General features: G+C 39.7%; 1 protein-coding gene across 8 annotated transcripts in view; it reads left to right on the top strand.

The window, feature by feature from the left end:
- The window catches only part of LRRC8B (leucine rich repeat containing 8 VRAC subunit B), a 66,303-nt gene that overhangs the window by 21,331 nt on the left and 32,412 nt on the right, over positions 1-12,560 (top strand). The window contains exon 1 of one of the 8 annotated variants that reach the window (XM_023641696.2): positions 11,024-11,103. The exons of the other annotated variants lie outside the window; for them this stretch is intronic. The gene's annotated coding sequence lies outside the window, so the exon portion shown is untranslated. Of the gene's footprint in view, positions 1-11,023; positions 11,104-12,560 lie in introns of those variants that run through there. 8 annotated transcript variants of the gene reach the window in all.

Raw genomic sequence — 12,560 nt, 5'->3', positions numbered from 1 at the left:
GAGCTGATGAGGGCCGATGTTATATATTCAGGAATTTTGTAAGCCGATTGTTAAACACAGTCAATAAATTAAATTATGCAAACTTAAAATTAAAGTATTAAAATAAAATACTCAAAACTTATCACTTCCTAATTATTTTACTATAATTTGCTACTATCTATGCTCTTAAGGCTATGTCTAATGTATCTGCATAGTGAAAGTACTGTATAATGGTGTGCTGCACATTTCTTATCAACCCCATATTCAACAACATCGTGCTGGTAGCTTGAAATTGGCCATGGTGGGAATATTTACAGCGTGGAAATTGGCAAAGACTACAAATCAGGGCCTTTTTGTTTTTCCCCAGACAACTGATTGTTAAATCTCTACCTGTACACTACTAGGTATGATTATAACGTGTGGTTATATTTTTTAAGACTCTTTACCTTTTAGACATACATGCTGAAATAAGGCAAATAAAATATATCTAGAATTTGTTTCAGATAATCCAGTGGGAGTGGGTATCATGATTATTATATCAGAGTGACAGGCACATGGGCTTCATTATACCACTCTCTCTACTTTTGTGTATATTTAAAATTTTCCATAGTAAAAAGTTTAAAGCAATAATTAAGGAATGTTACAATGAAAATAAATAGGTTGCCCGTACCCAGTAGGCAGTCTGCCCCTCAAACTTTGATACTAACATTCGTTTGATAAAATATTATCCTCTAATTTTAGAGCTCTTACTTGTAACTGATTCACAGAGCTTGTTTAAATGTCTGTCTCTCATTAGATAAAATCAAGAAATCACTATGTACAGTTTACCATACCCGTAAGGGCAAAGAAAGCCAAAAGAGCCCTCTCTGGGACGCTGAAAAGCTCACTGGTCACAGTGGGGGGAAAATGCATTTGTTGGATTGCAATCCTGTTTGCAGAACCAGTTGTACAAGTAGGGAAAAATGAATCAAGCTATTGCTCAGAGGGCTACTTTGGGTTATATGACAGCTGTGTACCCTTTAGATTTATTTTCAGTCTAGCTGATTTGAGTCATTGCTCAAGAAAGGAGTGCTGTCAAGTGCATTGTCTTCTGTGCTGATGACGAGAGCCTTTCCAAACATCGCTTTGCTCATACAATTGATGTGTTTGGAAGTGTTGGCCTATGAATTAAATTAGACCCAACCCAGTGACTATAAAAGCATAGCCTGGGTTATACACTGGCTACATTTCACAGAGTGTGCACGCATAATATTTTTTCCTAATGTGTGTCTAGACATCAAATGGAAAGTTTGTAGCATAAATTACTTAGAATATATTTCTTTTTTTCTAAGTTGAAGTCCTTTTAATTTCATTCTTAATATGAATTTGAAGTATGATAATAGTTTCTTCTTGTCTTTGTATAATAATTCCTACTGACTAAATCCAGTTGACCAGAAAAAGAATTTATGTTGAATAAGGACGGCAAGTGGTCACTGTGATTATCCCATCAAAAGGGTGTTGAGGAAATTAGTAGGTTTTATAATGGGAACAGAGAAGGACGCTTAAGAACCTTGAGGGGAAAGTAGTCTATAACATCTGTCTTGTAATTTTAAGTTATGTGGGTCTCTGGTCTGTGTAAAAATACAGGCTTAAACTATTCTCTAGATTAAACCGCACACACACTCACACACACACACACACACAAATCAAAATGTCAAGCAATGCAAACAACAGATGTCAAACTCAGGTAACCTGAGGTCAGAATACCAAAAGGAAGTCTAGATTGAAACAGTTGCTGAAAACAGGAATTGAGATCAGGAAACCAGAAGTCAGAATAGGGTGGGCAGAAGAAGAATCATAACTTTTCATAAGAGCTAGACAGAGAAGTCACCCGGAGGCCCTGGGAAGTTTGACACTTGCCTCAGTTTCCCCATGTTAATTCCTTTGTACCACTACCCATCAGTGCCCCACAGATCCCATCACAGTATAGGTCCTGGAAGAATTTCTTTGAGGAATATAAATAGAAGGCATAATAAGTAGAAATCATAGTTCAAAGTTAAGTTGGACCATGGAGATTGAGTCATGATTGCTAAGGAAAAACACATGTTAAGTTTTTGAAGTATAATAATCACAGAACGCTGATTTATTCAGTCCACAATTATTTATTGAGCCCCCACTATCCTGGCTAAGTGCTGGGGATGTCTCAGTGCACCCTACAGATGTAAGCCTTGTGCTCTTGGAGCTTACTGCCTAGTTGGTAGATACAGAAAATAGACAGAATAATTATATAGTACATTGAAAGGAGATAAATTATGTGGGAAAAAAACAAAACAGGAAGAATTCTTCAGAATTAGATTCCCCAAGGATAAATTTTCCAACTTTATCAAAGCTAGCAAAGAATAGATTGATATTTATAAAAATACAAAGCATACCACATCTGAAACTCCTTCATGTTTCCATTAACTCTGTTGTTAAGCTAAATATATTCACTAGTTCTACAACTAAGAAGTTTAAAGTGCAGATTAAAGATGAAGTAGTGCGAGAGAGAGCGGCTTTTTTACACTGAAGTAAAATGAAAAATATGCCCTTTCATAGTGTGTTAGAGACTTGGCAGTTCATGATCAAGAAGGCAATGAGCAGAGGGCTGAAACTTATTTAAAAATAAAATATCTTTGCTTCCAATCCTGTTTACCTTTAGTTGGGCAGAGAAGTAGAAGCCACTCAAAGAAATGGGTGTATGTGTGTGTTTTATAACATACAGACTTTATATCTTAGTCAACTTGATTGCCTTCATAAAAAATTAAATTGTCTCATCTTTAAGCGGAAATATTTGGAAAGGAAGGTATTAAGTGGATTCCTTTATGTAGGAGATGGACTCAGGTGTTTTAAGGACCATATTTATCACCTTCCTCTACCAACCAGTTTAACCATTGACCCTGTGGCCAAAACTAGGGTGGCCACTTGTCTTTGAGTCCTGGCTCTCCTTTACATCTAGTGTGCCACCAAGTCCTTCTGATCAATACCTGAGTAACCCTAGAATCCACATCCACAAGCTATTTAGCAGAGTACCTGCTTGAAAGTGCTTAAGAGTGATGGTACTTAAAAGTGTTTGCTTGCATATTTGCAAGTACCATGTCTGACTGGGCAAGGGAAACAATAGAAAAAATAAACAAATGGGACTACATCAAACTAAAAAGCTTCTGCACAGCGAAAGAAACCATCAAGAGAACGAAAAGACAACCTAACAATTGGGAGAAGATATTTGAAAACCATATATCTGATAAGGGGTTAATATCCAAAATATATAAATAACTCATACATCTCAACAACAAAAAGCTAAAACCCAATTAAAAAATGGGCAAAAGATCTTAACAGACATTTTTCCAAAGAAGATATACAGATGGCCAACAGGCACGTGAAAAGATGTTCAATATCACTAACTATTAGAGAAATGCAAGTCAAAGCTACAATGAGATGTCACCTCACTCCCATCAGAAAGGCTATAATTAACAAGACAAGAAATACCAAGTGTCAGAGAGGATGTGGAGAAAAGGGCACCCTCATACACTGCTAGTGGGAGTGTAAGCTGGCACAGCCATTATGGAAAACAGCATAGAGATTCCTCAAAAAACTTAGAGCTACCATATGATCCAGCTATTCCAGTGCTGGTATTTATCCAAAGAACATGAAAACACGTATGCATAAAGATATGTGCACCCCTATGATCACTGCAGCATTATTCACAATAACCAAGACTTGGAAGCAACCTAGGTGCCCATCAAGGGAGGAATGGATAAATAGAATGTGGTATATATACACAATGGAATACTACTCAGCCATAAAAAGGATGAAATCTTGCCCATTAGCAACAACATGGATGGACCTTGAGGGTATTATGCAAAGCAAAGTAAGTCCGAGGGAGAAAGTCAAATACCATATGATCTCACGCATAAATAGAAGATAAAAATAATAAACAAACACATAGAGACAGAGATTGGATTGGTGGTTACCAGAAGAGAAGGGCAGAGGGAGGAGGGTGAAAGGGGTGACAGGGCACATGTGGTATGGTAAGGGATGGTAATTAGTCTTTGGGTGGTGAACACGAGGTACTCTACACAGAAATCGAAATGTAATGAGGTACACCCAACATTTATATAATATAAACCAATGTTACCTCAATAAAAAAATAAAAAGGATTTGCTTTTATCCCTTTTCTTCTCACACCCGGTCTCATTTTAGTTCAAGCCTTCTTTCTTGTTTTATCCCTTGGACTATTGATCTCATCTCCTACCCACTTGGTACACTTCTCCCTTCTAATGAATCCTCGTTGCTGCTACCAAAGCGGCAAATTGTAAATTTCTAAATTTAAAATTTGTACAGATCATGTCATTCCTTTGCATAAAAACTTTCATTAAATCCGTAGCATGGTAGCTAAGACTTTTTATGATCTGAACCTAAATGGCCTCCTTACCTGCTTCAGCTTTCCCTCTGGGTTCACTCTGGAGAGCAATACTCAGTCAAAATTTAGCTATGCCAAACACCTAATAATGGGGCCAGCCCTGTGGCCGAGTGGTTGAGTTCATGCACTCTGCTTCGGCAGCCGGGGTTTCGCTGGTTCGTATCCTGGCGGCGGACATGGTGCCGCTCATCAGGCCGTGCTGAGGTGGCATCCCACATAGTACAACCAGAGGCACTCACAACTAGAATACACAACTATGTACTGGGGAGCTTTGGGGAGAAGAATACAAACAAAAAACACCTAATAAAACCTTAGTTATGTTAATTATCCTTGATTTGAAGTGAAAGAGCAGAATTCACCAGATTGCTCATTGATCTTCCAATGAATATTGGAATATTAACTAGTCTTTCACCAGCTCAACTTTAATTCCTCTTTCCTTTTCCCATCTCTCCCATCAGCCAATATTTGTCAGATTTTCCCTGTTAGTACTAGTTAAATTCCTTCGTTCCTGGTCATTTTTCACTGACACTCCTCTATTTGGGTCCTCACTCTGTACTTAGTTATTGACTTACTGCCATAGGATCCTGCCTGGTTCCCTTGCCTTCATTCTGTGTCTCCTCCCTTCTCCAGTGTATCGCCCATGTCCCACCAGGTTACCTTTCCTAAAACATTGCTTACATTCTGTTTTAGAATCTATAATGGTTCTCTTTTGTGAGACAAGTCAAGCCATACCCTTCATTCTGGAATCTTGAGTCCTGAATGTCATTGCTACCTCACTATTTGTGAAGCCATCTCCCTCTGGCTGTGAAGATTCTCTCATTGGGACCTGCTGCCTCATTGCTCTTCCTTACTCAAGACCTCCCTGCCCTTGCTCTTCCCCAGCTGGAGTTCTCTCTGATCCAGCTCCTGCATATCCCTAAGGGCTCAGATGTACCTCACCCATGCAGATTTCTCCATTCCCTGGACTATAACTGTTGACATTTGTGAGAGACAGCTGCGGATGGTGGGAAGAACACAATGTTTGCTGTCGGTTATGAGATCAAGCTCTTCACTAGACATGTGACTTAGGCAGCTTATTTTTATTCTCTGAGCTGCTATCCTTATCATAAAGTCAAGTGCGTGATTTAAATGATTTATGGAAAAAAGTACTCCATAAACTTTAAAGCATTATGCAGATGTATCTCGTTGTTGTTTCAACTATACTGTTTAATCCTTGGTTATGTAATTCCTTGTTCCCTATTCACTTTGTATATTTCCCTTCTTTTATGAGTGTTTTAAGGGCAGATATAAGGTGAGATACAAAAATAAAGTGGATTCTCACGTACTGATTATTTTTCTTTCTTCTCCTGTTCAGCCCACATCATAGCAAATGTTCAATAAATTCCCCCAGTCAGGAGAATCCAATACATACAGGTATAAAGGATCAGGCCCTGTAGTGAAAGTATAGTATTTGGTCCAGGATGAGAGAGTAACAGGAAGAGAACGAGGTGACCTGAGAGAAGACTGACGAGGGGACTGTCCCGCTCAGTACTGACTTCCTCGTTGGGTCCAAAGACAAGCTTAGACTCCTCGGCAGCTTCTTCAACATTTTTACACAACGGCAATAGAATTACCTCTCTTTCTTAGGAGTGACACAGGTCTTGCACAGAGTAGGCTCTCAAATGTTTATTGAATCCACTACCCATGTAATTTTCATACTATTATGCGCACATGGACACCGTCCATTTGTACACACACATATATGTGCCAATGGATTTGCCACTGTTTTTTTTTTATTCATAATTTTTCTTTTAAATCTTCTCGTGTCGCAGCACTGTCTGCTTGTCTGCAGAGTAGTGCTGGTATTCGTATTTGCATTGTGTGTGTGCAGCCTCTGATGGGGGGGGTACCTATCACTTGCTGAAGTCATAGGTAGGTCAGGGGCTACCTTATTTACTTAGATTGCTAAGAAATGTCCATAAAAACATGGCATTATATATATTAAATTTACTCAAATCCTGCTTAAAATTAAAAATAGGAATAGAGAATAATAATCAGTAAATAAGAATTGGTTTTATTTTTGCCTGGGTGTCTTCTAGCCCCCTCTGCCCCGGGCACCCTCCTAGGAATGAGGGATACTGTAGTGGAGTGCAGGAATTATGATTCTGCTCAGTATCCACCTTAGAAGGAAAGTATAAACTGTAACAATTCTTGTTTGATAGTAACACTATCCTTGGACGATAACAATAATCATTAGGTACTTATAACTCTTACTATGCCTGGGTCACCGACTCTTCAAACTCAGTTGAAAAGCAAACTAATCACAGTAAAATCGGGCTCCTGTTTTCAGGGAGTTCATAGTTTATGGCACAATAAAGGGAATGACAGTAACCCCAGCAAAACAATTAGGAGAAATGGGATTTGCTTGTTACCTTAGACACAAAAGGTACATTTCTCCAAAGCAAGTCAATAAAGATTGCGATTGCTTTGTTGCAGAGTAGCTTTACTAGTGTGAAAATGATAGCTTAACCCTGTTCTCCATTCGCCTGGCGAGCTGGGTGAGTGCTTGCGTTTCAGATGAGCCAGGCTGGCTACAGGAAAAGACATTTGCATGGAAGATTGGGGAAATTGCCAAACAACAAAATGAAGACTTATGCTTTTGAAATTTCTCTTATTACTGCTTTAATTAAATTGATGTTTCCAAGGGAATGGATTTTTAAATGAAGTTTTAATAGTGCCTCAGCTAATTCCAAATGTATTCTTTCATTTTACTCGGCTTTCGCAATGTGATCATATTTGGTTTCACTTCCTGGTGTGTCCACACAGGCCTGTTGCTGGGAAATATTTAAATGAAGTGTTTATGAGAGAGGAATATTGCTTTCTCATGGATAAAAGCATTTTGGTTTGATTTAGTTCATCTAGTAATTTTTATAGAAATAAGATTTCTGACACCTAAACCGGCAAATCAGTTGCTTAAACAAAAGTCTTTAAAAAAAAAAAAAGTTCCCTGTCACTGAATTTAATTAAGTTCCTTGTGGTGAAGCCATCTACAGAACTGTTTGATTAGGCCCCAGTTGTGAAACAAATGAAATGTTGGTCCATAATTACAGTACTGTAATTGTAACTTGATTTTTAACAGAGATTTGATTGCGTGGTGGGTGACAGAGTCTAATGATTTTTCCAAAAGAAGGGCCCAGTATGTTCTTAAGCTGATGGCTTGCCTTGGGTGTGTTTAATATGCCACTAGTATATCTGGCACCATTTTGTGTGTGTGTTTTAAATGACTGTTCTTGTGTGGTACAGCATTGCACAAAATATTTGGCTGTTAATTCTAAAATGATATTTTTACTCCAAAGCTTCTAATTTCACCAAAGTATTCAGGTACCTCTAGTGTGAAAAAAAACTAATCAAATCCATTTCTTTTTTAAAAGTAGAAATTAAGACTTTCAGGAAAAGTCTGCTCTCTCAAAATCTAATTGTTTTGTCCAGTTGCATCATTTTACTGACTAATCTGAAAGTTTAATTTTTTTTAAGCATAACTATTTTTCTACTTGAGATTTTAATTTTGAAGTCCACTTATGTTTTATTTTACAAGGTGATCTGATATATACCCTGATATAGAATTAGGCTTCCTGTTCTTTTTCTCAAACCCCCTCCGAAGAATTCTTCCTGATGCTTTCATATTTATTTTCCTAATATACACTAATATGCTCTTAAAAGTATTTTTTCCATCATTCCCCTGCTCAGATACCATCAGTGACTTCCTACGGCTTATATGATTAAGTCTAAATTCCTTTCTGCTCTCCTAAAAAGATTTGGCTATTAATTCTAAAAGTGATATTTTTTACCCCACAGCAATCATTTCTCAGGTGCTTGTTACTTGCTAGGCCTGAACTGTCTTGAAAAATTCTTAGCATGACTCTTGAGACTTTCTTTAATATTTGACCCTAACCTACTTTCCTCTCTTATCCTCTGTTATTTCTGTCTAAAAAATTCCACCCCATCCATAAATGTCTCTTCACTAACGCCTTAAATTCACCTTGGCTTCCTCCTACCTTCTTTATTTGTTCCTCCATTCCTCCGTATAAAACATTATATGCTCTATTATGAATCCTCATCCCTTCTCCCCCTTATCCCTCACCTTCTATATAAATCCTATGCATCTTTCTTGGGCCAACTCATAACTGCTCTGCGGTGATTGTGATTTCCTTGTATGTTGCCTTCAGATACAGCTGTGTAAACCATTTGTTTGATCTTTCTTGTATTCATGCTTTTTAAATTTAATTTTATTCATTGAGGTCACATTGGTTTATAACAATTGTATTCGTGCTTTATTTCACCAAAGCATAAGCTCTTTTTGAGGGTCAGGTCTGAGTTTGACACCTTTCTATCCTCTTCAGCATGTGAGATGATGCTTTGCACCCAACGTAAGCGAGGTCATGATTGTTGAGTAAACCCAGCATCAGAGTGTGTACAAGATATGACATTCCTCATGCTCTGTTTCTTGGTGCCCCAGCTTTGGCCATGACACAAGTTGGTGGCACATGGGGGCCTCTTCATTTCTACCTCTGTTCAACTAACAGCGACTGAGTTGTTGCCTTCCTTGAGTGAATAAAACTTTCCACAATGAAAACAGATGATGGTGTCATATATAAATAGAAGAACATTATTTCTTGTGTGTGGGTAAGGGAAAAAAAAGGAGACAGGAAAAAAACACACCATTAGTTTTCTTGGCGCAGTCTTTCCGCCTTTCAAGTTTGGTAGCTAAGAAATAACCATAGATTCATTTGCTGTGCACAAAAGAGAAACTTAGGTCACTGACCAGAGATTATGCATGTTGTGTAGCTGAATTTGTCACTGAGCCAGACAAACCCCACCCTGGTTTAGAAGTCCTGTGTTAAACTTGCAGATGGAGAATGTGGCTTTTGTCTCCTGGGAAGCCATCGAACTCTAAAATTCCCACAGAGAACACGGTTTCTCCCCTTTGTTAATACCAAGTGAAGCTGTAGAATCCTGCTGGATTCTGAAACCCAAGACCAACCTAATGTACAGAAGCCCTACCTGTCACTTTCTTTGGAATGTGGGCATTCTACCTAATTCCTGTTATTTATTTGTGGGTTCGTTAGAAGCCTGACCTCACTCTATCACTTCTATATACCCAGAGCTGCCTCAAATTCTTCTTAATGCCATGGCTGGGCTAAATCTCTCCTCTCTGCTGATAGGGCTCAAATGGAGTTTTTATCTGCTAAAGGATTCAGGGGCCCTTTGCATGTCATGTGGAATTCAGTGAATTAAAGAAAGATGATGTGGCGATTATAGAAGTTGTTCTGGTCTTTGCTCTAGGCAAGGGGGTCTAATTTTAATTCTTTTATCTGTTCATTTAATATTTAGTAGCGTCTGCCTGCTAAGCCCTGGGGATACAATGATGAGCGTGATAAACGTAGACCAGACCTCACAGAGCTTACAGTTTAGTCGGAGAGAAATAAATCTTCAGTTGAACAGATACATGAAGGTGTGTGATAAGTGCTGTGAAAGCAAGGGACAGAGCATTAAAAGGACATTTGTGAAGGGCCTGGTCAGAGTGGTCAGGGAAGGTGTCCCTTAGGAAGTAACTTCTATAAGTCGTTGACTCAGGATGTCGATGGCTTCAGTGATTGCTCTGTTTGGGCCTTGAAGGTGAGCTTGACCTTCTAAGTGAACTGCTTGGCACTGTTTCAAATTGCAACTATTTTGAATGAGATTTAGCCCTCATGTAAGACTGTTCTTATGCAGTGTGATGCTATGTGTGGTATAATAAGAAATATATATTTGGTTTTTCCCCTTGTTCCTAACACAGAGCCCCTAAAACCCTTGGAATTTCCTGATAGGCGCGTCTTTGGTTACTCATAATGAGCCCTTTTCAACCATACGTGAGTTTATGCTAATGAGGTGACTCTTGGTGGGCCTCTAGACAGCCCCCTTGGTGGGCTGGTGGCCAGAGGAACCAACCATGTTATTAGAGATCTGGAAATTTCAGTCTACCCCTGACCTCTGGGGAGGGGACAAGGACTGGAGATTTTCAGTCTCTAATGGCCAGTGGCTTAATCAGTCATGCCTATGTAATGAAGCTTCCATAAACACCCCTAAACAACAGGACCTGGGGAGCTTCCAGGTTAGTGAACATGTCAAGGTTCTGGGACGGTGGCGTACTCAGAGAGGACATGGAAGCTCCACACCCGCCTGCCCACCCCAAATACCTTGCCCTATGCATCTTTCTCACTTGGCTGATCCAGAGTTGTATCCTTTACAGTAAACCAATAAACATAAGTGAAGTGTTTTCCTGAGTTCTATAAGTTGTTCTATTAAATTATCGAACTTGAGGAGGGGGTCGTGGGCGCCCCTGAATTTGTAACCACGTTGGACAGAAGTGGGTACCTGGGACTTACGACTGGTATCTGAAGTGGGGGCAGTCTTGTGGGACAGAGCCCTTAGACCTGTGGAGTCTGATGCTAACCCCAGTTGTTAGTGTCAGAATAGGATTGCACTGTAGGATACCCAGTTGGTGTCAGAGAAAATGGTGTCAGAAAAAAAGACATCTCACTATGTTTACACTAAATGTAAACCAGACATTTTTCTGCTCCAGCACAGGAGCAAATGGAAACCCATGGTTTTGACCAGCTGCAGCCATTAACGAAGTTGCAAATATGAAGCATTGATTTAACACCAAGGTAAAAGTGGACTTTTTACCTGAAACACGGATGACATAAGAGCTTGTTCTTTTGAAACTGACCTTTTCTCTCTTAATGCTCTTGCCTAATGCTTCACTTCCCACACCTTCCAGAGAAAATCGGAGCCAGAATTGCTAAGCAGTGTTGGCTGACTGGAATGTTTTAAAAGACCTTCTCCTAGGTTGGGCAGACAGGCTCGGCTGCACTTTATTAGCACCTTGAGAAAGAGGTTGTGGGTGTTGTTTTTTTCTTTTGATCCCTAATGACAGAATGTAAATGGTCCATTATCGGTCCATTATTGCAAGGTAGATTTGGAGAACAATTTTCTAGTCAGGTTGTTGTCTTCTCACAGTGAAAAAGACGACTGCAATTCTGTGCTTGGGCCACATATTTCTATCTGGACCCCTGGGCCTTTTTGAAAAGTTCCTTTTGACTTTGTAGTAGGAATTAAATGTTAGGAGGTATCAATAACCTTGCAATACTTGCTGTTTCATTTCCTTGGAACCAAAGTGGTGTAAATAAAGGTCACTTCCTGAGTTGCTTTGTGTCAATTTAAGATAATGTTCCAAAGCCAAAGCCATCCTCTTTTAAAATCACTGACAAAAAAAAAAAAGGCTTATTTTATGAGTTCCCCTTTACATTCATGTGCCACTTTAATGATTTCAAAGTGCTTCCCCAAAATTTCTTTTACCACTGAGATCAACTCTTAGGGCCAGTATGATTGGCCATATTTAGAGCCAAGGACATGAAGGCCTGGATCGGGTGGGTGATTTGCTTTAGCCCATGAAGATGGTGGTGGAGGTAGACCTGGAACTCGGTCCATTGCACGTTTTCCATGCTGCGACCATGGAAAACCACCCCAACCTCTCATGCTGTGCGGTGAGTGGAGAAGCAAGGCTTTGCTCAATCAGCAACAAGGCCCTTAGGGGTGGGGGAACAAAAGATACAAAAATAAATAAAACTGGCCAGTTTGCACTTATCCAAAGCAGCCCCAGAACTTTTACAGGACAGTGCACCAGCAGGAGGAACAATCACTGTATTCCCAGAATTGACTTCATAGCGATGCCTGCTGTTGACCAGGAAGTAGAAGAAAACTTCTGTAAAAGTGCCTGGTATCTGGGATCATAGATATCAGTAACGTGTAGACAGAAACAGAGCTAGAGGCTTTAAAAATCCCTTCCCCTCACAGCATTAGTCCAGACTGTATCAGAATCCATGACACAGGCAGCGGGAGCTCAGTTAGAGATGGCCGTAGCCTAACCCGTGAGGCTGAGGGCCCACCCACAGTGAGCCACATGGCGAAGCATCCTTTGTTACTATTCCAGCTATTCTCAAGTGAGTGACGATCACAGTGATCCCAGAGAGTGTGATCCAGTCTGCCCAGCCTTTTGGGATCAAACCCCAGCATTCCTGGGAAGGAAATAGCAAGAGCCAATAAAACAGCAAGAGAAGCTAGA

The sequence above is a fragment of the Equus caballus genome, chromosome 5 (assembly GCF_041296265.1).
Source record: "Equus caballus isolate H_3958 breed thoroughbred chromosome 5, TB-T2T, whole genome shotgun sequence".
NCBI lineage: Eukaryota > Metazoa > Chordata > Mammalia > Perissodactyla > Equidae > Equus > Equus caballus.
This window is presented reverse-complemented; position numbering and strand designations above follow the sequence as displayed.